Source organism: Ambystoma mexicanum, chromosome 14 (assembly GCF_040938575.1).
Source record: "Ambystoma mexicanum isolate Mex_15411 chromosome 14, UKY_AmexF1_1, whole genome shotgun sequence".
Lineage (NCBI taxonomy): Eukaryota > Metazoa > Chordata > Amphibia > Caudata > Ambystomatidae > Ambystoma > Ambystoma mexicanum.
The window spans coordinates 627,549,111-627,571,746 of record NC_090940.1 but is presented as its reverse complement, the minus strand read 5'-3'; the positions used below and the strand labels follow the sequence as shown (position 1 = coordinate 627,571,746).

At 49.5% G+C, this 22,636-nt stretch overlaps 1 protein-coding gene and 1 long non-coding RNA gene across 2 annotated transcripts in view; one reads left to right on the top strand and one right to left on the bottom strand.

Annotated features, from left to right (window-relative positions):
• ARMH4 (armadillo like helical domain containing 4) overlaps positions 1-22,636 on the top strand; it is a 553,724-nt gene that overhangs the window by 130,806 nt on the left and 400,282 nt on the right. The window lies entirely within an intron of this gene.
• Positions 6,450-22,636, bottom strand: part of LOC138527379 (uncharacterized) — a 55,544-nt gene continuing 39,357 nt past the window's right edge. The window contains exon 2 of the long non-coding RNA XR_011283913.1: positions 6,450-6,869. This is a non-coding gene — a long non-coding RNA (uncharacterized lncRNA). The remainder of the gene's footprint in view (positions 6,870-22,636) is intronic.

Sequence of the window (22,636 nt, the reverse complement as noted above, 5' to 3'; positions counted from 1 at the left end):
GCTGGAGTGCCCCTGGATGTCTCGTCCCCAACGGTGCTTGGGGCACCGGAGCCTGGGGCACCGGAGGTATCACCGCTGCTTGAGCATTACTCATGATGGCGAGTGCACAGGCACCCCACCCGGCACCCAGAAGATGAGTGTGACAGTGTCTGTCAGGCAGTGAAGATGTAGCACACTCCGGATGATTGTGACAATGCAGCTGAGCTCCTGCTCCTGGGATCTTCTGATGACTCCTTCTACCACCATGCAACTAGCACGCCTGTCCATGCAACCATGCACCCCAAAAATGTCCAAAATGAAAACAAAATGGGGCACCAGGCATCCACCTTCTCCAGTAGTGTGTAGATGGGCAGATTGCACTGCCAAGGGACCACCTAGTCACTCCAGTGGCTGCAGAAATTGACCAGGGTGGGCCAAGGGGAACAAGACAAAGGAAATTGCAGGCCTGCTTCAGCTCCTCACCTCATACTTGACAAGAAAATGAAGAAAATTACTTCAAAAAGCACAGCATGTGCATTATCAGCTGTTCCACTGACAAATCGTCAAAAAATTCAGCCCAGATAGTGTACAGACACTCTAAGAAAGACCTGCGACCATCCCGAGTATGTGTTCCAAAATGGCAACCAACCCGTGTGGCTCTTCCCCTCTCTGCGGCATTTAGAACGGTGAAATACAGATCAAATAAATGAAAAGAACTTCACCGCTTTCACTGCCGTGCCTGGGTTCATGAGTCACATGCTCGTCGCCACTCCCCCGCTAGCGTGAGCCCCACTCCTGTCAACAAAGGCCACTCGCACACACTTGTCAGTTCGGGCTCCCCAGTCGCTCTGCTGCGGCCGGGAACACCCCATTATACTGCATGCAGCTGAGGGTAACGTCACTCTGCCGCGTGCGTGTGCCCTTGAAGGGGCAGCACCACGGGCAGGTTTTGCCCTAGTGCTAATTGCACTTGTGCCCGTGCAACAATTCTGTAATACCGGCCCATAATCGTGCATGGCATTGCTGCAACAGGGCAAATAAATAGGCCTAACTTGCTCTGGTGGAATAAAGCATTGCAGGAATGTGCTTTTTGCCTTGCACTGGTGGAAAGTTTCTGCAATACCACTTGTAATGAGCGTGCATTTTTGCTGGAGATAACTCCGTATATAGGGCCCTCCTCATGGCCTGCTAATGTCGACCTTGATTACAGCACAATGAAGGGGTTCACAGTACTTCGAGGGGTTCTATGCTTATTTTGATCGCTGGCCGGGGCAGCATATCAAGGTTTGGCTAGTGATCATGATTGAGGGGGGTGGGGTGAGGGGTGGATTGGGTCGAAAATGGGTCTATAATGCCCCAGTGACCAAAATCCCTTACGATGGCCATGCGTAGCAGCACACTATACCACCATCTCATTGTGCATGTTTTTTTAGGTTTTGAAAAAATGGATACAACTTCTTTGAACCAGGCAGCCATGTGGGGGTCTGTGGTGGGGTCCTGGGGCAAGCTCTCCTTTCGCCTTCCCATAAAGCCATCTCTTGGGGCTAGCTGAACGTCACGCGGCCTGTCCCCACATATGGCTTTGCTGGACACAGCTGTACCTGTCCTTGGGCTCAGGGAGAAGTCCCTTAAGTCACGCGCCACTGTACAGTAATGGACCCGGAAGTGACCGCCCTTAGAGCAGCAGCCCTGCCTCGCGGCCTCTGCTCCAGGCTCCTGCGGTACCTGCCGCTCACTCACTGGATATCCCGCCTCCCCGGCTCACTGGTCCATGTGACGTCATCATGGTTTCAGTTCACTGCTCCTCGGGTTTCCTGTGTCTGTGTTGTGCGCCACTGTTTTGAACTTTTCTTTAAGTTATTGTGTTTTTAATTGAATGTTCCTGTTTCCATGCCAACATTTGCGCCGTATTATGGTATAGTGCTCCATAATGTGCTTTGTACTTTTTTTGCACTCATAAATAAAAGGTGGCCTTTTAGGGCGAAAGGCCATTGGAGTTTCAATTTCTGGCGCCTTCCTTGCAGTCGCACGGTCCTCAGCAAATACTTTCCTTTCTAGTGCTGCCCTTTTATCAGTCACAAAGTAGGCGCACGGCTTGCTGTATCCTCATAAATAAGGACTGTGGCCTGGAACAGGGACCGGGTGGAGAGCCATACTCTTCTTCGTCACAGTACTATATCCCTCCCTCCCTCCCTTATGATATGATATTTTATGTATATTGCGCTCATACACACGTGTTTCAGAGCATGGCAAAGCAAGGGAGGGAAACAAAGGAGGAAAAAACAGCGATCTTGCTGGGCCCAGTGATATGGAGAACGCGCAAGTGCAGGGAAGGGGGAAAGTGCAGGGGGAAGGGGGGAGTGAAAAGTGCTCAACACATGCTCAAAACAAAAACAGGTTGCACGGCTCGCAGCTGGTAAGTGCAAGGATAAGGTGCAGACAGCGGGTGTCTAATAAGTGCAGGTAGGGGACTTTAGGGTTGCAGGTACAGACCCAAGTGCAAGGGTTGCCAGGAGGCAGTGCGGGAATGCTGCTGGGTGGACCAGGATCTGGGCCCGAAATCAGAGGGTAGCCAGGTGTCCAGTGCCGAAGCAGACAGATCAGCAGGGGAGAGGAAGAGCGAAGGCAGAAGCAAAGAGGAAGGTCTTGAGGTGCTTCCAGAACCGAAGATGTTTCTCCTTGTTTCATAGAGGCAGGGAGGCTGTTCCAGAGGGAGGCCCCAGCCGAAGAAAGAGACCTACCCCCAACTCGTTGTTTGGAGAAGCGACTGACCCGGAGGAAGTTGGATGTGGAGGAGCGAAGAGCTCGAGTAGAAAGCTATTTCCGAATGGATAGTTGAAGGTCTTTCGGCACCAGAAGGCCCTGTGGACAATGCAAAGGATCTTGAACCTAATCCTTACAGCCACTGCGAGTCAATGAAGAGATTTCAGGGCTGGAGAGATACGATTCCTGGGCTTGCGGCCAAGGACAAGTCTTGCAGTCCAGTACTGTATGAGTTGCAGAGGGCGGAGAGTAGAAGCAGGAATATTTAGAAAGTGGCTGTTGCAGTAGTCCATCCTAGAGAGAACCAGGGCTTGAGAGACGGTGAGATTCTGGGGGAAGAAGAGGAAATTAAGAATTCTTCTGAGGAGGTGCAGTTGGTAATTTGACTTCTTAGAGATGTCAGAGATGTGAGGAGTAAAGGAAAGAGTGGAGTCGAAGATGAGCCCGAGATTCTTAGCCTCACAGGTGGGAGCAGGAGGAGGGCAAGGGAGGCCGTTCAGAGTGTGACAGGAAAGGAAGGTGCAGGTGTGACCTTGTGCATGAAGATGCTTTAGTCATAGACGGTGCTGCTTGGTATTATACAGGAAGTGCCCTTTAGAGCAACAGGGTTCCTGTCTGCAGTGGCCGGTCCCCTACTACTGGATAGAAAATTTGACGAGGAAGAATGGGGCTCCGAGTAATGACGATTAGCAGTAAATAATCTGACCCTACAACATCACTTTCACTTCCAGCTCGTTATTTTTGGGTGCACGAGGACATCCATTTAAGATGTATCCTTTCCTGGGCAGTTCTGAAATCCCTGGCTGTTTGTTCTTTCTCTGCCTGTTCTTTCCCTACCTCACATTTCCATTGGTATTCCAAGAGTTATCTGGAGAGAGTTCTGGCATTCTAGACAATTTGCCTCAGCAGAACGAAACCGCAATTAAACCGCTGAAATGAAATGCGCGCTGGGATGCCGGGGTGATGGCGGAGAGCCACTGGTGCAAATCAAACTCATCTCGCCCAGGGTGACTGATGTGCTTTCTTCTAATTGCTGCGCGGCACAGACCCAGCTGCTGCGAATACTGAGTGGGCGTGGCAGTGCACCCTCGTTAGCATTTCTGCACAGTCTCCATCCTGCAGGTAAACACGAGCACTGCATGTCGGCCATTCATTGCATTCAGTAAGGACATCCAGCCACACAATTCTATCTATCTATCTATCTATCTATCTATCTATCTATCTATCTATCTATCTATCTATCTATCTATCTATGTACCTAATAGCCTATTCATTATTAATCCGAATACCAAATAGTTCATCAATTATTCGGCTGAACCCAAATATATAACCAAATAGTGGTTCTGCACCTGGAAGAAAAACAAAAACAAAAAGAACAATATTCAAAATGTGTTCACAGATTTCAATTATCCATTTATCATCAATATTTAATGGAAACAAGCCAGAAAATAATAGTCTAACAAAGCAAAAAATTAAAAAACAGTGATTAAATGTAAGGAAGGATGTTGCTTCTCAAAGTGCCATGCTTCACAGACCCAAAGTGCCAGGTTGCAATTAATAAAATTGCCACTGACATTTACAATTGCCACTGCAAATCACACACATTGCAATTTCTTGTGAGTTCAAAGGTAGCTAAGAAAGAAAGTGAGTTTCATACCTTCTTTGGATCTCACATAGAACTACATAAATTGTTTATGTGCACTTGTGCAAGACACAAGTCGAGGGTACGTGGTGAGGCAAGGGGATTCTGTCTCATGACTATCCCCACCGTCGTAGGCCAAAAAAAGAGAGGGGATTCTCTCAGTGAGCTGACCGGGTTGGGGCAGGTCCAATCACTAGGGGTGCACTGAACGTCATCTTCTAGTAAGTACTCGACCGAATAGGGGCTGAAAAGAAGCAATTCGGCTCCAGCCGAATACTTCGTCTCCTCAATTGAATGCAATGTAACAACTCAAGAGAAGCAAATATGGGGTGCCGATTAGAAAAGAGAATGGAATTAAACAATGTCTGACAACATTCCTGATGAAATATTAGACTAACATACATAAGCTTGTGTTTTGGAGAGGAGGAGTGGTGAGGATGAGTGAGAGGTGAGCAGGGCTTCTTGCTATGAAAAACGTGAAGAATTCACAACAGGAAGTGGAGACCATTAGGTATGGGGAAGTCAGCTGTATGTCAGGCGGAGTGCTATGCCCCCACCTACGTGGTCTTTGAAAGATACTCCATGTTGGGAAATCGCTCTCGCTCCCCTGATGGCCAGTCTCCCCCAGAGGGAGTATCGTGAAGGTGGAAAGTAGGTTTGGAAACTTGAAGACTTTGCGACAGGCAGGCTGTTACTCCTAGGCCAATAGGATTGGGGATCAGTCAATTACATATCAGGCAGTGCACATTGTTGCCGACATTCCCCACCCCATATTGGCCTCTTGGAAGCACTACTTATTGGGAAGACTCTGGAGTAACATGACAGGCCAGTCTGGACCCACAGGAAAGGTGTGTGAGGCTAGAGTACTCTTCTGTGTGGGCAGCACTGTTTCTGCTGATGTTGTGGGGTAGGGTGTTGCGTGAGAGACGTAGAAAAAGCCATGGAAACTGGTATCCTCTACTAGCGAGGGAAGGAGGTGGGGCAAATGAACGTGTGTTGCGATTTGGAGGAATTGGGCAGCTGCCCAACAGGAAAGTACCATTTTAGAGCGTGTAGGTGTTAGATAGTGTGTGCAAGGTATTGTGTGTGTGTGTGTGTCTAGTGCGAGGTGCAAGGAATTGGAGATGTGTGTTAGATATTTGGCGCAGGAGATTGGATTTGGAATTAGTGGAGACTCCCGGTGTAGGGTTTAGTGCTAGATGGAGCCAGTAGAGGTCCAGTCTACCCTTGTTCTCAGATTGGTGGTTTTGGGGTGGTGGTGTTGTTGGAAAAGGCAGTGGTGTCACTTTATAGCAAGAGCAGGGGTGGTGGCTGACCTGACTGTGTCTGATCTCCTGACTTCCTTGGTTGGGGAGACTAAATGAAGGGGCCTCATTTCTTTTTCTTCTTGGTTTGCAAGGTTGCTCTTCCGGTCCTTCTTTGCTTCGGGGGGAGGGGGGCTTTTGGTCCCAGTCTGGGATGTGTACTTATGATGTCAAAAGTCAGAAGCTGCGTGTATTTGGGATTGCTTGCCCGTGTTGAGTCCTGAGTTTGGGATTGCTGTTGGTCACACATGCTTCTTTTGGGTCCGGTGTTTGGGCGCCGTGCTAGTTTGTGAGTTGCGGTATTGTCGATTGCCAGGTTTTGAGGGCTTTTCTGAAGGCAAGGTGGCCCTCCTCTCCGCACAGATGTCTCAGGACTAAGCTCCACAGTTTGGGCCAGAGAACGGAGAAGGAATATTCTCAGTGATGTCTCCGACTGAAGTTTTGCATGGCTAATAGAAGCTGCTTTGCAGGATCTCGGGGTGTTGGTCCGCTGGTAGTAGAGGGATTGGTGGATTCTACAGACATCCATCTACGCTCTGTTTCTCCAGATATTTTGGACTATGACTTCCATTAATCCTCGCTATTGGCTGTGCAGGATAAAGCTTTTGGGAACTGTAGTCCACTACATGTAGTTAGTGAAAGGTTCCAAAGACTGCACACCCCTGATTTCTATATCAATTTATTTTACATACTAGCTGTCCCCGGCCACGCGTTGCTGTGGCTCAGTCTGGTTAAATGGAAAAGAAAGAAAAGAGAAAGCGCACGTTTCTAATATGTTTAATTTCACAATGGCTCTGGCGGTTCTCCAAGTTGAGGCAGTTTAATTTTCCCGGCGGTGGAACACATTCCTTTCGTTTCTCCATTAAATTTCAGAGCCTTGCAATAAGGACACACTTCAGTCATGGTGCTGATGAGAACATGCTGGCTCAAACTATAATCATCAGCTGGGTTGTACCGGAATGCAAGGCGATTGTAATCGCGTGATTGCTGAGTACGGAGTCGTGTGTGATGCTGATCTGCTGTTTCTCGTTGACGTCTTTCAGCCACTCTTAACCTGTCGCGTTCATTCTGTTGAGAACGAAGTAGATCTGAAGCTGCAGAACGCGATCGCCGTGCTCACAACCGTGCATCCTGAAGTCTGGCCGCACACCGCTCTGCTGCTTCCTCGGCATGTATTTGAGCTACGGAAACATTGAAATGGATTGTAAAATATTTAGTATAGCGTGTGTTGATTTTACATCCAACAGATGGCGCTGCTTTTCAGAAAAAGTATCTTTTTACCTGTCACAGGTGTGACATCTATGTATAGTAGGTATATAAAAACACGTGCCTATTCAAATGCAACGTTGTGTCCAAATTTCAAAGCAATCGGTGAAGAACTTTCGGAGATTTAAGATTTTGAACAAACATTTACATTTTTATTTCTATAGATATTTATAATTTGCTTTTTTATATAGTGCTTTAATCTAAAGCGCTTTACATAGGACCTATTTATATATATTACTATCATTATCCAATTGAAATTAGTACTCATTTATCAACTTCAGAAGGATGAAAGGCTGGGTTGGCCTTAACGGGATTTGAACCTGCGACCTGCATATCAAACACATATCACAGCAACGAGCAATAAACCCGCTGAGCCATTTTACCGGCTGTAAATATATATAAATATATATATATATATATCTTACCGACTATACATACTATTTGTAATATGTATATATTTATATATGTATGTATAAAGAGAGAGACAGACACATATGGATGGATCTCTGCGTGTGCACACGCACACAGACGCTTGGTTTGGGGTGCTATCTTCGTGAAGTGCAGCAGGCATGTCCATGCCTGATGGTAAGGGCATATTTGTGAGGCCAAGTGGGAATGTCTTCTGTTGTGTGCTTGGTTTGGGGTGCTATCTTTACGAAGTGCAGCAGGCATGTCTATGCCTCAGGGTAAGGGAATCTTTGTGAGGGCAATTGGGGATGTCTTCTGTTGTGTGCTTGGTTTGGGGTGCTATCTTTATGAAGTGCAGCAGGCATGTCTATGCCTGAGGGTAAGGGCATCTTTGTGAGGGCAAGTGGGGATGTCTTCTGTTGTGTGCTTGGCCTGGGGTGCTATCTTTATAAAGTTCAACAGGCATGTCAATGCCTGAGGGTAAGGGCATCTTTGTGAGGGCAAGTGGGGATGTATTCTGTTGTGTGCTTGGTTTGGGGTGCTATCATTACGAAGTGCAGCAGGCATGTCCATGCCTGATGGTAAGGGTGTCTTTGTGAGGGCAAATGGGGATGTCTTTTGTTGTTTTCTGGGAAGGGCATCTTTGTAAGGACAAGCAGGGATGTCTTCTGTTGTTTGCTAGTAAGGGCATCTTTGTGAGGGCAAGTGGGGATGTCTTCTGTTGTGTGCTTGGTTTGGGGTGCTATCATTACGAAGTGCAGCAGGCATGTCCGTGCCTGATGGCAAGGGCATCTTTGTGAGGGCAATTGGGGATGTCTTCTGTTGTGTGCTTGGTTTGGGGTGCTATCTTTATGAAGTGCAGCAGGCATGTACATGCCTGATGGTAAGGGCATCTTTGTGAGGGCAAGTGGGGAGGTCTTCTGTTGTCTGCTTGGCTTGGGGTGCTATCTTTATGAAGTGCAGCAGGCATGTCTATGCCTGAGGGTAAGGGTGTCTTTGTGAGGGCAAGTGGGGATGTCTTTTGTTGTGTGCTGGTAAGGGCATCTTTGTGAGGGCAAGTGGGGAAGTCTTCTGTTGTATGCTTGCTTTGGGGTGCTATCATTACAACGTGCAGCAGGCATATCCATACATGATGGTAAGGGCATCTTTGTGAGGGCAAGTGGAAATGTCTTCTGTTGTGTGCTTGGTTTGGGGTACTATCTTTACAAAGTGCTGCAGGCATGTCTGTGTCTGATGGTAAGGGCGTCTTTGTGCGGGCAGGTGGGGATTTCTTCTGTTGTGTGCTTGGCTTGGGGTGCTATCTTTACAAAGTGCAGCAACCATGTCTATACCTGATGGTAAGGGTGTCTTTGTGAGGGCAAATGTGGATGTCTTCTGTTGTTTGCTGCAAGTGCATCTTTGTGAGGACAAGTGGGGATGTCTTCTGTTGTGGGCTTGGTTTGGGGTGCTATCTTTACGAAGTGCAGCAGGCATGTCTATGCCTGAGGGTAAGGGCGTCTTTGTGAGGGCAAGTGGGGATGTCTTCTGTGGCAAGTGGGGATGTCTTCTGTTGTGTGCTTGGTTTGGAGTGCTATCTTTACGAAGTGCAGCAGGCATGTCTATGCCTGAAGGTAAGGGCGTCTTTGTGAGGACAAGTGGGAATGTCTTCTGTTGTGTGCTTGGTTTGGGGTGCTATCTTTACAAAGTGCAGCAGGCATGTCTGTGCCTGATGGTAAGGCCGTCTTTTTGAGGGCAAGTGGGGATGTCTTCTGTTGTGTGCTGGTAAGGACATCTTTGGGAGGGCAAGTGGGGATGTCTTTTGTTGTGTGCTTGGTTTGGGGTGCTATCTTTACAAAGTGCAGCAGGCATGTCTGTGCCTGATGGTAAGGCCGTCTTTGTGAGGGCAAGTGGGGATGTCTTCTGTTGTGTGCTTGGTTTGGGGTGCTATCATTACGAAGTGCAGCAGGCATGTCCATGCCTGATGGTAAGGGCATCTTTGTGAGGGCAAGTGGGGATGTCTTCTGTTGTGTGATTGGCTTGGGGTGCTATCTTTATGAAGTGCAGCAGGCATGTCCATGCCTGATGGTAAGGGCATATTTGTGAGGCCAAGTGGGAATGTCTTCTGTTGTGTGCTTGGTTTGGGGTGCTATCTTTACGAAGTGCAGCAGGCATGTCTATGCCTCAGGGTAAGGGAATCTTTGTGAGGGCAATTGGGGATGTCTTCTGTTGTGTGCTTGGTTTGGGGTGCTATCTTTATGAAGTGCAGCAGGCATGTCTATGCCTGAGGGTAAGGGCATCTTTGTGAGGGCAAGTGGGGATGTCTTCTGTTGTGTGCTTGGCCTGGGGTGCTATCTTTATAAAGTTCAGCAGGCATGTCAATGCCTGAGGGTAAGGGCATCTTTGTGAGGGCAAGTGGGGATGTATTCTGTTGTGTGCTTGGTTTGGGGTGCTATCATTACGAAGTGCAGCAGGCATGTCCATGCCTGATGGTAAGGGTGTCTTTGTGAGGGCAAATGGGGATGTCTTTTGTTGTTTTCTGGGAAGGGCATCTTTGTAAGGACAAGCAGGGATGTCTTCTGTTGATTGCTAGTAAGGGCATCTTTGTGAGGGCAAGTGGGGATGTCTTCTGTTGTGTGCTTGGTTTGGGGTGCTATCATTACGAAGTGCAGCAGGCATGTCCGTGCCTGATGGCAAGGGCATCTTTGTGAGGGCAATTGGGGATGTCTTCTGTTGTGTGCTTGGTTGGGGGTGCTATCTTTATGAAGTGCAGCAGGCATGTACATGCCTGATGGTAAGGGCATCTTTGTGAGGGCAAGTGGGGAGGTCTTCTGTTGTGTGCTTGGCTTGGGGTGCTATCTTTATGAAGTGCAGCAGGCATGTCTATGCCTGAGGGTAAGGGTGTCTTTGTGAGGGCAAGTGGGGAAGTCTTTTCTTGTGTGCTGGTAAGGGCATCTTTGTGAGGGCAAGTGGGGAAGTCTTCTGTTGTATGCTTGCTTTGGGGTGCTATCATTACAACGTGCAGCAGGCAAATCCATACCTGATGGTAAGGGCATCTTTGTGAGGGCAAGTGGGAATGTCTTCTGTTGTGTGCTTGGTTTGGGGTGCTATCTTTACAAAGTGCTGCAGGCATGTCTGTGTCTGATGGTAAGGGCGTCTTTGTGATGGCAGGTGGGGATTTCTTCTGTTGTGTGCTTGGCTTGGGGTGCTATCTTTACAAAGTGCAGCAGCCATGTCTATACCTGATGGTAAGGGTGTCTTTGTGAGGGCAAATGTGGATGTCTTCTGTTGTTTGCTGCAAGGGCATCTTTGTGAGGACAAGTGGGGATGTCTTCTGTTGTGGGCTTGGTTTGGGGTGCTATCTTTACGAAGTGCAGCAGGCATGTCTATGCCTGAGGGTAAGGGCGTCTTTGTGAGGGCAAGTGGGGATGTCTTCTGTGGCAAGTGGGGATGTCTTCTGTTGTGTGCTTGGTTTGGAGTGCTATCTTTACGAAGTGCAGCAGGCATGTCTATGCATGAAGGTAAGGGCGTCTTTGTGAGGACAAGTGGGAATGTCTTCTGTTGTGTGCTTGGTTTGGGGTGCTATCTTTACAAAGTGCAGCAGGCATGTCTGTGCCTGATGGTAAGGCCGTCTTTGTGAGGGCAAGTGGGGATGTCTTCTGTTGTGTGCTGGTAAGGACATCTTTGGGAGGGCAAGTGGGGATGTCTTTTGTTGTGTGCTTGGTTTGGGGTGCTATCTTTACAAAGTGCAGCAGGCATGTCTGTGCCTGATGGTAAGGCCGTCTTTGTGAGGGCAAGTGGGGATGTCTTCTGTTGTGTGCTTGGTTTGGGGTGCTATCATTACGAAGTGCAGCAGGCATGTCCATGCCTGATGGTAAGGGCATCTTTGTGAGGGCAAGTGGGGATGTCTTCTGTTGTGTGATTGGCTTGGGGTGCTATCTTTATGACGTGCAGCAGGCATGTCTATGCCTGATGGTAAGGGCGTCTCTGTGAGGGCAAGTGGGAATGTCATCTGTTGTGTGCTTGGTTTGGGGTGCTATCTTTACGAAGTGCAGCAGGCATGTCTATGCCTCAGGGTAAGGGAATCTTTGTGAGGGCAATTGGGGATGTCTTCTGTTGTGTGCTTGGTTTGGGGTGCTATCATTACGAAGTGCAGCAGGCATGTCCATGCCTGATGGTAAGGGTGTCTTTGTGAGTGCAAGTGGGGATGTCTTCTGTTGTGTGCTGGCAATGGCATCTTTGTGAGGGCAAGTGGAGATGTATTCTGTTGTGTGTTTGGCTTGGGGTGCTATCTTTACAAAGTGCAGCAGGCATGTCTGTGCCTGATGGTAAAGGCGTCTTTGTGAGTGCAAGTGGGGATGTCTTCTGTTGTGTGCTTGGTATTTTGCTGTTGGCTCCATCTTGATGAGGGGCAGGAAGCATGCCTGGGTCTGGTCCTAGGGCATCGTTGTGAGTGGCAAGAGAAATGAAAAAGGAAAACAGACACACACATGGATGGATTTGTCTGTGTATGTCATTCTCTCTCGATCTCTCAAACCAACTAAGGCACATAATAATGCACATACCAGCTGCTCCTCACAAAGATGGTCGTCGAACCAGGCACAGACCTGTCTGTTGCACTTCGTAAAGATGGAGCCCAGTGAAAAGGCACAGAATAGCAGACATGCATGCGTGAGGCACTTCAAAAAGATATCCTTGATCAGGCATAAGCATGGTCACTGCCCCTCGAAGAGATGTCCTTAGCATCAGGTTTACACCTGCCAGCCTCTCCTCACAAAGATGTATTTCGGATTAGGCATAAGCATGGCTGCGTTCCACCAAAAATAGCACCCAGGATCGGGCACAGAATAGCAGACATGCCTGCTGCCCCTCACAAGGAAATCCTTCAGATCAGGCATAAGCATGGCCACTCTCCACCAAAACTAACACCCAGGATCGGGCACAGAATAGCAGGCATGCCTGCTGCCCCTCACAAGGAAATCCATCAGATCAGGCATAAGCATGGCCACTCTCCACCAAAACTAACACCCAGGATCGGGCACAGAATAGCAGGCATGCCTGCTGCCCCTCACAAGGAAATCCATCAGATCAGGCATAAGCATGGCCACTCTCCACCAAAACTAACACCCAGGATCGGGCACAGAATAGCAGACATGCCTGCTGCCCCTCACAAGGAAATCCTTCAGATCAGGCATAAGCATGGCCACTCTCCACCAAAACTAACACCCAGGATCGGGCACAGAATAGCAGGCATGCCTGCTGCCCCTCACAAGGAAATCCTTCAGATCAGGCATAAGCATGGCCACTCTCCACCAAAACTAACACCCAGGATCGGGCACAGAATAGCAGGCATGCCTGCTGCCCCTCACAAGGAAATCCATCAGATCAGGCATAAGCATGGCCACTCTCCACCAAAACTAACACCCAGGATCGGGCACAGAATAGCAGGCATGCCTGCTGCCCCTCGCAAGGAAATCCTTCAGATCAGGCATAAGCATGGCCACTCTCCACCAAAACTAACACCCAGGATCGGGCACAGAATAGCAGACATGCCTGCTGCCCCTCACAAGGAAATCCATCAGATCAGGCATAAGCATGGCCACTCTCCACCAAAACTAACACCCAGGATCGGGCACAGAATAGCAGACATGCCTGCTGCCCCTCACAAGGAAATCCATCAGATCAGGCATAAGCATGGCCACTCTCCACCAAAACTAACACCCAGGATCGGGCACAGAATAGCAGACATTCCTGCTGCCCCTCACAAGGAAATCCATCACATCAGGCATAAGCATGGCCACTCTCCACCAAAACTAACACCCAGGATCGGGCACAGAATAGCAGACATGCCTGCTGCCCCTCACAAGGAAATCCTTCAGATCAGGCATAAGCATGGCCACTCTCCACCAAAACTAACACCCAGGATCGGGCACAGAATAGCAGACATGCCTGCTGCCCCTCACAAGGAAATCCTTCAGATCAGGCATAAGCATGGCCACTCTCCACCAAAACTAACACCCAGGATCGGGCACAGAATAGCAGGCATGCCTGCTGCCCCTCACAAGGAAATCCATCAGATCAGGCATAAGCATGGCCACTCTCCACCAAAACTAACACCCAGGATCGGGCACAGAATAGCAGACATGCCTGCTGCCCCTCACAAGGAAATCCTTCAGATCAGGCATAAGCATGGCCACTCTCCACCAAAACTAACACCCAGGATCGGGCACAGAATAGCAGGCATGCCTGCTGCCCCTCACAAGGAAATCCTTCAGATCAGGCATAAGCATGGCCACTCTCCACCAAAACTAACACCCAGGATCGGGCACAGAATAGCAGGCATGCCTGCTGCCCCTCACAAGGAAATCCATCAGATCAGGCATAAGCATGGCCACTCTCCACCAAAACTAACACCCAGGATCGGGCACAGAATAGCAGGCATGCCTGCTGCCCCTCGCAAGGAAATCCTTCAGATCAGGCATAAGCATGGCCACTCTCCACCAAAACTAACACCCAGGATCGGGCACAGAATAGCAGACATGCCTGCTGCCCCTCACAAGGAAATCCATCAGATCAGGCATAAGCATGGCCACTCTCCACCAAAACTAACACCCAGGATCGGGCACAGAATAGCAGACATGCCTGCTGCCCCTCACAAGGAAATCCATCAGATCAGGCATAAGCATGGCCACTCTCCACCAAAACTAACACCCAGGATCGGGCACAGAATAGCAGACATTCCTGCTGCCCCTCACAAGGAAATCCATCAGATCAGGCATAAGCATGGCCACTCTCCACCAAAACTAACACCCAGGATCGGGCACAGAATAGCAGACATGCCTGCTGCCCCTCACAAGGAAATCCTTCAGATCAGGCATAAGCATGGCCACTCTCCACCAAAACTAACACCCAGGATCGGGCACAGAATAGCAGACATGCCTGCTGCCCCTCACAAGGAAATCCTTCAGATCAGGCATAAGCATGGCCACTCTCCACCAAAACTAACACCCAGGATCGGGCACAGAATAGCAGACATGCCTGCTGCCCCTCACAAGGAAATCCTTCAGATCAGGCATAAGCATGGCCACTCTCCACCAAAACTAACACCCAGGATCGGGCACAGAATAGCAGGCATGCCTGCTGCCCCTCACAAGGAAATCCATCAGATCAGGCATAAGCATGGCCACTCTCCACCAAAACTAACACCCAGGATCGGGCACAGAATAGCAGACATGCCTGCTGCCCCTCACAAGGAAATCCTTCAGATCAGGCATAAGCATGGCCACTCTCCACCAAAACTAACACCCAGGATCGGGCACAGAATAGCAGGCATGCCTGCTGCCCCTCACAAGGAAATCCATCAGATCAGGCATAAGCATGGCCACTCTCCACCAAAACTAACACCCAGGATCGGGCACAGAATAGCAGACATGCCTGCTGCCCCTCACAAGGAAATCCTTCAGATCAGGCATAAGCATGGCCACTCTCCACCAAAACTAACACCCAGGATCGGGCACAGAATAGCAGGCATGCCTGCTGCCCCTCACAAGGAAATCCATCAGATCAGGCATAAGCATGGCCACTCTCCACCAAAACTAACACCCAGGATCGGGCACAGAATAGCAGACATGCCTGCTGCCCCTCACAAGGAAATCCTTCAGATCAGGCATAAGCATGGCCACTCTCCACCAAAACTAACACCCAGGATCGGGCACAGAATAGCAGGCATGCCTGCTGCCCCTCACAAGGAAATCCTTCAGATCAGGCATAAGCATGGCCACTCTCCACCAAAACTAACACCCAGGATCGGGCACAGAATAGCAGGCATGCCTGCTGCCCCTCACAAGGAAATCCATCAGATCAGGCATAAGCATGGCCACTCTCCACCAAAACTAACACCCAGGATCGGGCACAGAATAGCAGGCATGCCTGCTGCCCCTCGCAAGGAAATCCTTCAGATCAGGCATAAGCATGGCCACTCTCCACCAAAACTAACACCCAGGATCGGGCACAGAATAGCAGACATGCCTGCTGCCCCTCACAAGGAAATCCATCAGATCAGGCATAAGCATGGCCACTCTCCACCAAAACTAACACCCAGGATCGGGCACAGAATAGCAGACATGCCTGCTGCCCCTCACAAGGAAATCCATCAGATCAGGCATAAGCATGGCCACTCTCCACCAAAACTAACACCCAGGATCGGGCACAGAATAGCAGACATTCCTGCTGCCCCTCACAAGGAAATCCATCACATCAGGCATAAGCATGGCCACTCTCCACCAAAACTAACACCCAGGATCGGGCACAGAATAGCAGACATGCCTGCTGCCCCTCACAAGGAAATCCTTCAGATCAGGCATAAGCATGGCCACTCTCCACCAAAACTAACACCCAGGATCGGGCACAGAATAGCAGACATGCCTGCTGCCCCTCACAAGGAAATCCTTCAGATCAGGCATAAGCATGGCCACTCTCCACCAAAACTAACACCCAGGATCGGGCACAGAATAGCAGGCATGCCTGCTGCCCCTCACAAGGAAATCCATCAGATCAGGCATAAGCATGGCCACTCTCCACCAAAACTAACACCCAGGATCGGGCACAGAATAGCAGACATGCCTGCTGCCCCTCACAAGGAAATCCTTCAGATCAGGCATAAGCATGGCCACTCTCCACCAAAACTAACACCCAGGATCGGGCACAGAATAGCAGGCATGCCTGCTGCCCCTCACAAGGAAATCCATCAGATCAGGCATAAGCATGGCCACTCTCCACCAAAACTAACACCCAGGATCGGGCACAGAATAGCAGGCATGCCTGCTGCCCCTCACAAGGAAATCCATCAGATCAGGCATAAGCATGGCCACTCTCCACCAAAACTAACACCCAGGATCGGGCACAGAATAGCAGACATGCCTGCTGCCCCTCACAAGGAAATCCTTCAGATCAGGCATAAGCATGGCCACTCTCCACCAAAACTAACACCCAGGATCGGGCACAGAATAGCAGGCATGCCTGCTGCCCCTCACAAGGAAATCCATCAGATCAGGCATAAGCATGGCCACTCTCCACCAAAACTAACACCCAGGATCGGGCACAGAATAGCAGACATGCCTGCTGCCCCTCACAAGGAAATCCTTCAGATCAGGCATAAGCATGGCCACTCTCCACCAAAACTAACACCCAGGATCGGGCACAGAATAGCAGACATGCCTGCTGCCCCTCACAAGGAAATCCTTCAGATCAGGCATAAGCATGGCCACTCTCCACCAAAACTAACACCCAGGATCGGGCACAGAATAGCAGACATGCCTGCTGCCCCTCACAAGGAAATCCTTCAGATCAGGCATAAGCATGGCCACTCTCCACCAAAACTAACACCCAGGATCGGGCACAGAATAGCAGACATGCCTGCTGCCCCTCACAAGGAAATCCTTCAGATCAGGCATAAGCATGGCCACTCTCCACCAAAACTAACACCCAGGATCGGGCACAGAATAGCAGACATGCCTGCTGCCCCTCACAAGGAAATCCTTCAGATCAGGCATAAGCATGGCCACTCTCCACCAAAACTAACACCCAGGATCGGGCACAGAATAGCAGACATGCCTGCTGCCCCTCACAAGGAAATCCATCAGATCAGGCATAAGCATGGCCACTCTCCACCAAAACTAACACCCAGGATCGGGCACAGAATAGCAGACATGCCTGCTGCCCCTCACAAGGAAATCCTTCAGATCAGGCATAAGCATGGCCACTCTCCACCAAAACTAACACCCAGGATCGGGCACAGAATAGCAGGCATGCCTGCTGCCCCTCACAAGGAAATCCTTCAGATCAGGCATAAGCATGGCCACTCTCCACCAAAACTAACACCCAGGATCGGGCACAGAATAGCAGGCATGCCTGCTGCCCCTCACAAGGAAATCCATCAGATCAGGCATAAGCATGGCCACTCTCCACCAAAACTAACACCCAGGATCGGGCACAGAATAGCAGGCATGCCTGCTGCCCCTCACAAGGAAATCCTTCAGATCAGGCATAAGCATGGCCACTCTCCACCAAAACTAACACCCAGGATCGGGCACAGAATAGCAGGCATGCCTGCTGCCCCTCACAAGGAAATCCATCAGATCAGGCATAAGCATGGCCACTCTCCACCAAAACTAACACCCAGGATCGGGCACAGAATAGCAGGCATGCCTGCTGCCCCTCACAAGGAAATCCTTCAGATCAGGCATAAGCATGGCCACTCTCCACCAAAACTAACACCCAGGATCGGGCACAGAATAGCAGGCATGCCTGCTGCCCCTCACAAGGAAATCCTTCAGATCAGGCATAAGCATGGCCACTCTCCACCAAAACTAACACCCAGGATCGGGCACAGAATAGCAGGCATGCCTGCTGCCCCTCACAAGGAAATCCATCAGATCAGGCATAAGCATGGCCACCCTCCACCAAAACTAACACCCAGGATCGGGCACAGAATAGCAGACATGCCTGCTGCCACTCACAAGGAAATCCTTCAGATCAGGCATAAGCATGGCCACTCTCCACCAAAACTAACACCCAGGATCGGGCACAGAATAGCAGGCATGCCTGCTGCCCCTCACAAGGAAATCCATCAGATCAGGCATAAGCATGGCCACTCTCCACCAAAACTAACACCCAGGATCGGGCACAGAATAGCAGACATGCCTGCTGCCCCTCACAAGGAAATCCTTCAGATCAGGCATAAGCATGGCCACTCTCCACCAAAACTAACACCCAGGATCGGGCACAGAATAGCAGACATGCCTGCTGCCCCTCACAAGGAAATCCTTCAGATCAGGCATAAGCATGGCCACTCTCCACCAAAACTAACACCCAGGATCGGGCACAGAATAGCAGACATGCCTGCTGCCCCTCACAAGGAAATCCTTCAGATCAGGCATAAGCATGGCCACTCTCCACCAAAACTAACACCCAGGATCGGGCACAGAATAGCAGACATGCCTGCTGCCCCTCACAAGGAAATCCATCAGATCAGGCATAAGCATGGCCACTCTCCACCAAAACTAACACCCAGGATCGGGCACAGAATAGCAGACATGCCTGCTGCCCCTCACAAGGAAATCCATCAGATCAGGCATAAGCATGGCCACTCTCCACCAAAACTAACACCCAGGATCGGGCACAGAATAGCAGACATGCCTGCTGCACCTCACAAGGAAATCCTTCAGATCAGGCATAAGCATGGCCACTCTCCACCAAAACTAACACCCAGGATCGGGCACAGAATAGCAGACATGCCTGCTGCACCTCACAAGGAAATCCTTCAGATCAGGCATAAGCATGGCCACTCTCCACCAAAACTAACACCCAGGATCGGGCACAGAATAGCAGACATGCCTGCTGCCCCTCACAAGGAAATCCATCAGATCAGGCATAAGCATGGCCACTCTCCACCAAAACTAACACCCAGGATCGGGCACAGAATAGCAGGCATGCCTGCTGCCCCTCACAAGGAAATCCATCAGATCAGGCATAAGCATGGCCACTCTCCACCAAAACTAACACCCAGGATCGGGCACAGCATAGCAGACATGCCTGCTGCACCACACAAGGAAATCCTTCAGATCAGGCATAAGCATGGCCACTCTCCACCAAAACTAACACCCAGGATCGGGCACAGCATAGCAGACATGCCTGCTGCCCCTCACAAGGAAATCCTTCAGATCAGGCATAAGCATGGCCACTCTCCACCAAAACTAACACCCAGGATCGGGCACAGAATAGCAGGCATGCCTGCTGCACCTCACAAGGAAATCCTTCAGATCAGGCATAAGCATGGCCACTCTCCACCAAAACTAACACCCAGGATCGGGCACAGCATAGCAGACATGCCTGCTGCACCACACAAGGAAATCCTTCAGATCAGGCATAAGCATGGCCACTCTCCACCAAAACTAACACCCAGGATCGGGCACAGCATAGCAGACATGCCTGCTGCCCCTCACAAGGAAATCCTTCAGATCAGGCATAAGCATGGCCACTCTCCACCAAAACTAACACCCAGGATCGGGCACAGAATAGCAGACATGCCTGCTGCCCCTCACAAGGAAATCCTTCAGATCAGGCATAAGCATGGCCACTCTCCACCAAAACTAACACCCAGGATCGGGCACAGAATAGCAGACATGCCTGCTGCCCCTCACAAGGAAATCCATCAGATCAGGCATAAGCATGGCCACTCTCCACCAAAACTAACACCCAGGATCGGGCACAGAATAGCAGGCATGCCTGCTGCCCCTCACAAGGAAATCCTTCAGATCAGGCATAAGCATGGCCACTCTCCACCAAAACTAACACCCAGGATCGGGCACAGAATAGCAGACATGCCTGCTGCCCCTCACAAGGAAATCCTTCAGATCAGGCATAAGCATGGCCACTCTCCACCAAAACTAACACCCAGGATCGGGCACAGAATAGCAGGCATGCCTGCTGCCCCTCACAAGGAAATCCATCAGATCAGGCATAAGCATGGCCACTCTCCACCAAAACTAACACCCAGGATCGGGCACAGAATAGCAGGCATTCCTGCTGCACCTCACAAGGAAATCCATCAGATCAGGCATAAGCATGGCCACTCTCCACCAAAACTAACACCCAGGATCGGGCACAGAATAGCAGACATGCCTGCTGCCCCTCACAAGGAAATCCATCAGATCAGGCATAAGCATGGCCACTCTCCACCAAAACTAACACCCAGGATCGGGCACAGAATAGCAGGCATGCCTGCTGCCCCTCACAAGGAAATCCATCACATCAGGCATAAGCATGGCCACTCTCCACCAAAACTAACACCCAGGATCGGGCACAGAATAGCAGGCATTCCTGCTGCACCACACAAAGATGCCCTTGGGTTTAGGCACTGCCTCATAATGAAAGTCCCAGCACATCACAAACACAGAGCACCGCTGAAAAGGAGGATTCTTTTTGCAGGCACTTTCCACCTGTTGGACTTGGAATAATGCATATACAATTCTCGGAGGATTCGAGAATGCATTTATAGGAAGGTTTCTATGTGTTTATTTTGGAAAGATTTGAACAAATTACATTTTTTTCTGGCAGATGTTGCCGCAAATATATGCGGGGGCGACCTCCCGCAGCCACCCCATAAGCCCACTACATTTTGTATTCCAGTGAAACCCCCCCCCACATATACTTGGAGCAAAATTCATTAAAATAAATTCGATGAAAGCTAATTCTACGAAATCACTGCAGCAAAACATCCCTATCCCAATAGGCAGACAGTTAAAAATTGGAAAAAGCGAATCGTAACGAATAGTAACACATTGTATCGAGAGCTGAAGCGAAGTGGAAAGCAATGCTTGTGATCATCGTCGCTCCCTCTAGGGCCCTACCCAATAGGAAGACAGCGAAAGATTGGAAAAAGTGAATAGTAACGAATAGTAACACATTGTATCGAGAGCTCAAGCGAAGTGGAAAGCAATGCTTGTGATCATCGTCGCTCCCTCTAGGGCCCTACCCAATAGAAAGACAGCGAAAGATTGGAAAAAGCGAATGGTAACAAATAGTAACACATTGTATCGAGAGCTCAAGCGAAGTGGAAAGCAATGCTTGTGATCATCGTGGCTCCCTCTAAGGCTCAACCCAATAGGAAGACAGCGAAAGATTGGAAAAAGCGAATAGTAACAAATAGTAACACATTGTATCGAGAGCTGAAGCGAAGTGGAAAGCAATGCTTGTGATCATCGTCGCTCCCTCTAGGGCCCTACCCAATAGGAAGACAGCGAAAGATTGGAAAAAGTGAATAGTAACGAATAGTAACACATTGTATCGAGAGCTCAAGCGAAGTGGAAAGCAATGCTTGTGATCATCGTGGCTCCCTCTAAGGCCCTACCTAATAGAAAGACAGCGAAAGATTGGAAAAAGCGAATGGTAACAAATAGTAACACATTGTATCGAGAGCTCAAGCGAAGTGGAAAGCAATGCTTGTGATCATCGTGGCTCCCTCTAAGGCTCAACCCAATAGGAAGACAGCGAAAGATTGGAAAAAGCGAATAGTAACAAATAGTAACACATTGTATCGAGAGCTGAAGCGAAGTGGAAAGCAATGCTTGTGATCATCGTCGCTCCCTCTAAGGCCCTACCCAATAGGAAGACAGCGAAAGATTGGAAAAAGCGAATAGTAACACATTGTATCGAGAGCTCAAGCGAAGTGGAAAGCAATGCTTGTGATCATCGTCGCTCCCTCTAGGGCCCTACCCAATAGGAAGACAGCGAAAGATTGGAAAAAGTGAATAGTAACGAATAGTAACACATTGTATCGAGAGCTCAAGCGAAGTGGAAAGCAATGCTTGTGATCATCGTCGCTCCCTCTAGGGCCCTACCCAATAGGAAGACAGCGAAAGATTGGAAAAAGCGAATAGTAACAAATAGTAACACATTGTATCGAGAGCTGAAGCGAAGTGGAAAGCAATGCTTGTGATCATCGTCGCTCCCTCTAGGGCCCTACCCAATAGGAAGACAGCGAAAGATTGGAAAAAGTGAATAGTAACGAATAGTAACACATTGTATCGAGAGCTCAAGCGAAGTGGAAAGCAATGCTTGTGATCATCGTGGCTCCCTCTAAGGCCCTACCCAATAGAAAGACAGCGAAAGATTGGAAAAAGCGAATGGTAACAAATAGTAACACATTGTATCGAGAGCTCAAGCGAAGTGGAAAGCAATGCTTGTGATCATCGTGGCTCCCTCTAAGGCTCAACCCAATAGGAAGACAGCGAAAGATTGGAAAAAGCGAATAGTAACAAATAGTAACACATTGTATCGAGAGCTGAAGCGAAGTGGAAAGCAATGCTTGTGATCATCGTCGCTCCCTCTAAGGCCCTACCCAATAGGAAGACAGCGAAAGATTGGAAAAAGCGAATAGTAACACATTGTATCGAGAGCTCAAGCGAAGTGGAAAGCAATGCTTGTTATCATCGTGGCTCCCTCTAAGGCTCAACCCAATAGGAAGACAGCGAAAGATTGGAAAAAGCGAATCGTAACGAATAGTAACACATTGTATCGAGAGCTCAAGCGAAGTGGAAAGCAATGCTTGTGATCATCGTGGCTCCCTCTAAGGCTCAACCCAATAGGAAGACAGCGAAAGATTGGAAAAAGCGAATAGTAACAAATAGTAACACATTGTATCGAGAGCTGAAGCGAAGTGGAAAGCAATGCTTGTGATCATCGTCGCTCCCTCTAAGGCCCTACCCAATAGGAAGACAGCGAAAGATTGGAAAAAGTG